Source organism: Lupinus angustifolius, unplaced genomic scaffold, assembly GCF_001865875.1.
Source record: "Lupinus angustifolius cultivar Tanjil unplaced genomic scaffold, LupAngTanjil_v1.0 Scaffold_287, whole genome shotgun sequence".
Taxonomy (NCBI): domain Eukaryota; kingdom Viridiplantae; phylum Streptophyta; class Magnoliopsida; order Fabales; family Fabaceae; genus Lupinus; species Lupinus angustifolius.
Genome location: NW_017727606.1, coordinates 274,958 through 280,352, shown reverse-complemented (window position 1 = coordinate 280,352; position 5,395 = coordinate 274,958). Strand labels below are relative to the sequence as shown.

The 5,395-nt window shown below is 33.0% G+C and overlaps 1 long non-coding RNA gene across 1 annotated transcript; it reads left to right on the top strand.

Moving 5' to 3' along the window:
* Positions 1–3,634: 3,634 nt before the first annotated feature.
* On the top strand, positions 3,635–3,985 carry LOC109340916. Its single transcript, XR_002106864.1, has 3 exons — positions 3,635–3,673; positions 3,756–3,882; positions 3,967–3,985. It is a non-coding gene; the product is annotated as an uncharacterized LOC109340916 (long non-coding RNA).
* The last annotated feature ends 1,410 nt before the right edge of the window (positions 3,986–5,395 follow it).

Here is a 5,395-nt window from a genome sequence, read left to right as displayed (position 1 = left end):
CTTATGATATCATCATAATTGCCATACTTAAGCTCTTTGGTATTTCCACTGTTAGAGAGTCTATGATTAAATTGGATGCTAGAGATAGCAATATCGTTATTGATAAGATCCACCAAATGGGATTCTTTCGAGACCATATTGATTAGTAGTACAACATCAGAGCGATCAACTTGATCCTATGGAAAATCCTTATGCTAACCCTCTTGCACCTTAGCCCTCTACATTCCATGTCGAATCATTCTCATCTTCTATCGTGCCTATCGATCAGATTATCATAGATGAGTTGGTTTCGCTTCGAGGATTCATCACTATAAGGATTGATGCTCAAAATCAATAAGTTCAGGCTAAACTTAGAAGATTACCTAACCAATTGGACTACATGGATCTTGATGATGATAGTGACGATCCAGAGACTTAGGGTTGATAGGACTTGTTTCCTTGTTGTTTTGATGTTGTAGTTTATGAACTTGTTGAATTTTTGTTTGTAATATTTTAACGTGGTTGAATTCTGTTATGTATGAACCTCTTTATGTTTTAATGTTATAGTGCTATGTTGATTACATTGTTATGATATGAATATCGCATTTATGGTTCATATAATATATTTTGGACCTTGACTTAGATATAAGTCATGAAAATATCTTGTGCCCTTTCCTATATATATATTGTGTGTATGGAAACCTCATTTTTCCTTCTTTTTGAAGTCAAAAGGGGGAGAAAATTGGAGTTTTTGCATTTTCTGGATTTAATCTTCCAGGATACATACTAAAAAATAAATGAGGAGCATATAAGATAAGGAGATCGTACTCAAGTCAACATGTCGAATCATATCAAATATGCAAAATCATAAAAATTACACATTTAAGAAGATGTTGGTTTGTCATCAACAAAAAGAAAAAGAAAGGAAGAAGATCTTGAAGATGAGATTCAAAAGTACATGATTTTATAGTCTTCTAAGTTAGGTACTTCTATCCTAAAATCTTTCATCTATGATTAGTCACAATGCTCAAGTGAAAAAAAAATTAAATCAATTTAAACTTAGAGTCAAAAGATCTTAACTTTCAAAATGTTAAGTAACGGGTTACTTGAGAAGAGTAACATGTTACTAGGACTGAATAACAGGTTACCCAAATAGAGTAACATGTTATCCAGTAAAATTAATACAGAGTAACCGAATTCTCGAAAGAGTAACCAGTTACTCAGTTGGAGTGTTTGAGTAATCGGTTATTGAGTGTTATAATCGGTTACTAAGAGCTCTTACACTAGATTTTCATGTCAAAAGTGAACAATTGCCATCCAAAATAAATGGGTTTCATTCCAAATGTCTCCTACCTTTGTGTTGGGATGTGATGGTTGGTTCGAAGCCTATTTAAAGGCCTTGTAACATCCATTTCATGACACAACTTTCAAACCAATCTTTCATACAATTTCCTACAACTTTCATACATTTTGTTCTTGCAACTTTGAGTTTTAACTTTCAGATTTTTCATAAGTTGCACCTAAGTGTTTTCTCTGATTTTTTATACCTTAAACACCAAGAGCATTGTGTACTACTTGTATTGAAGGATCTTAATATTGTAAGTTATCTAATTGTTATATCTTGTAAAGCAATCCTTGCCCTAGTCATTTTCTTCATTCTTTTGCTATAAACTTTTAACCATTGGGTGTGATGAGAAGGGTGGGATATTGGTTAGTGGTTAATGTACTTGTGATCTCGGAGTGAGATTTGTAATTGCAACTCAAAATATCGGTGAAAATATCATGTGTTGCAAGAGGACTGAACGTAGCCTTCAGTAGACAAGAAGGTGAACCAATATAAAATCTTTCGAAAACATTCATCTACCAAAAACATTGTTCACACATTCATCTATTTAGTCATTCATGTAGGCATTGATATAAAAATCTTTCGAACACTACATTTCATTAATTATCATATCAAGTGTTTGAATCTCTCACCATTGCATTTCATACATTTCCATACGCAATATCTAAAAATCAAAATAAGTCAATTCGTGCATCCTCAAATGCATTCAAAAAAGAAGAGTAACATGCGATCATTTTCCATGCATTAATAGATTACATCTTGATCATTCATCATAAATTAAAATTTTCAAGGCAATCTCATGCATTCCTTAATTATATCTCATGCACTTCCATGCATTATGCATATTCTCCACTATGCCAGAATTCTCATTTAACAACAGTCATTCAACAACGATTGCTAGCAAAATGATGTTAAATACAAGGCGGAAAAGAATCAACAACACTCTTTAAAGCAAACGATGTTAAATTTAATGAGCGGATAAACATTCAACAACACTTTTTATAAAGAGTATTGTTGAATGTTTGCCTCAAAGATTCAGCAACGCTTGTTGAAGCAAGCGATGTTGATTTGAATCGATTCAACAATGCTCTTTGTAGTGAGCATTGTTGAAACTCGTGACATTTCAAGTTTTGCCATAATTTAAAAAAAATTAAATGAATATTATCATATATTTGTATGCATAAATGTCTAATTTATTTATTCAAAAAATAATAATCAACAGTGCTCAATAAAACAAATGTTGTTGAATGTTTATCCGCCTACTATATTTTACAGCGCTTGATTCTACGAGCGATGTTAAATGTAATAGGCGGAAAAATATTCAACAACACTTGTCGTAGTGAGCGATGTTGAATGTCAAAACTTAACACATTCAACAACGCTCACTTCAATGAGTGTTGTTGAATGTGAAGTATTAACAGTGATCATTACAATGAGTGTTGTTAAATGTTTTGAGTGTTTAAAACTCAAAACCTGATTCACTTCCCTCTACACTCTCAAACTTGTTCAAGAAGAAACCCTCATACACTAAGATAACCCTCATTCACTTAAACTTTAACAATGGATTCTCATAGTAGTGATGATGCTATACCAAAAAATAAAAAACGTACTTCACGTGGAATGACTGCCATGAAGAAGGTTATTCGTGCAAGAAGTAAGAACATCAAGTTATTAGTTGAATGAATCATAAAGGGCGGACCATTTAAAATGAAGGGTGGAAACACTTTGGTAACCTAAATTAGAGTTACGTTTAGACATAATATTCTGATAACATTCAGCTCTTGAAATGATAAGATGTTGAATAGCGTGAAAAAGTTCATTTGGAATGATATAACAATAAGTTTCTATTTACTTGTGTACATTTTTATGTGATTTTATTTAATGCATTTATGTGTTTCCATGCAATGTATTTATGTATTTCAATGCAATGCATTTACGTGTTATATTTATGTGTTTTCAGTCAGCTTTTGATGTTTATCAGAAACACAAGGATTATATCCTTAACTGTCGGCAAGTCTCTCCGACAATTCAGAACCTATATCGGCAAGTATGTCAAATATTTTGATGACAAAGTTAACCTCAAACCTCTAACCAAATACGCAAATCTTATTGAAGAGGATCATTGGAAGGTTTTTGTCACTATACGCACACAAGACAATTACTTCTTAGTGAAGTCGTCTTCTTTGTATTGATTGTATAGTTACGCTTTTGTACATATGATTCTACATATTGATGTTAATGTTGTTTGTTTTTGCAGAAAATAAGTGATGAAAACCGCAAGAAGGCATCTCAACCTTTGTATTCATATCGAGCTTCTCAAGCAGGGAATAGAGGAATTGAGAGAAAATTGTAAGCATGGTTAATTTGTAAGTACATTATTGGTCATGTTTTGTGTCTATATCTAATTACATTATTGACTATATTTTGGCAGCTGGAACAAAATGATACACCTACAAATGTATCATCAATAGACCTCATTGTTCTATGGGTTGGATGCCCATAAGAACAAGGATGGTGTCATCGACAATCAAAAGGTTGAAGAAGTGACGAACTATGTCGTAAGTTCTTATCATTTAAACTTGATCTCCATACTTTATGTATCAATGTGATTAACTAACATTATGGTTTTCTTGATGTATCAGGTTGCCCTAAAAGAAAAGGGTACTTTTGTGTCGGAAGGAGAGATATAGACCCCAAATAGTTAAGAGTTACTTGATAAGGCACTATGACTACTTGTGTACTCTAACCGTATTCCGGGATACAGGATTTTGGGTTAGGAAGTGACGCTATTTACCCCCTCAAAATCATGCAACCAAAGCTGACTTGTCTTAGATGCAGAACTAGTTGAGTACCATCACACAATGACTCAATAAATTGGAACATTCAATTAAAAAGAAGGAATCTGAGGGACATCAATAATGTGATGGTCCTAGCATCAATGAGAGTTGCACACATGCTATTCACAATATTAATGAGATAATTTCATTGATTAGTTTTCATTTATTTACCCTTTAGTTTAATTATAGTCGTAAATTTATATGTCTTAACTAACATTTAGGGAATCAACACTTGCAATCTATATTTGGATATCTCATCTAAGCGAGTAATGAGTATTGGTAAAGCGCACAACTTAGAAGATGATATGCTGCATAATGCATGTTTCTCCCTCAATCATGTGAATGTCGAGATTGATGTTGTTGTCGATGGTGATGCATTGCTACCAATTCCTCTCGATGAGGATGCCTTGACAGTATGAGGGGCTATAGGCACTTATGTGGCTTGGCTAATAAAACTTGTGGTTGTAGATCCTAAGGTGTGATTTTCAATACATTAACCTATACTCATTCTTATTATATTTTTTTATTAATTGATCTATAATTGATATGTTTTGTGTTGAAAATTTCAGGTACATGAACACTCTAAACCCAATGAAAAGGAGTTAGATGGCTCAATGACATCCCCTCCTATAGAAGAACATGTTTATGTACCGAAAAAGGCCAAAGTGGTGAAGTTTAATCATAACAAACGAAGTAGTAAGCCATGGTCTAATTCTAGAGGATCTTTGGGGGATGTGAGCTCCAAGAAGATCAAGTCCTAAACTCAACTGATGAAGCATGTAAAGGACTTGGATGATGGTTGTATACTTCTGATATCAATTCCCAATAAAGCCTTTGAGTATTGTACCCAATAATTCATTGGCTTTGATGAAGTTAATGAAGTATATAAACTTGATTGGATAAGTTCATTTGTCATATATGTATATATGAGGTAAATAATGTTTTCTTAACTTCTCACTTCTACATTTAATCATTCATGTTGTAATTGATTAACATTGGTGTTAGATATTAGGTATTTGTGTGACAATATTTTGAAAGGTAAAAAGGTGATGTTCTAGTCCCCACAAATGACCGTTATGGGGATGAGTAACCCCGATGTTAAAATTAAGAACGGAGGGGGGACAACCACAACATGTAGCAGATATGCTCATTAAACATAGAGAAGATGTAGATTTATTTCTTGCACCTTTTAATATTGGATGAGCATTTTTTATAAACATAATTTAATTGTCTT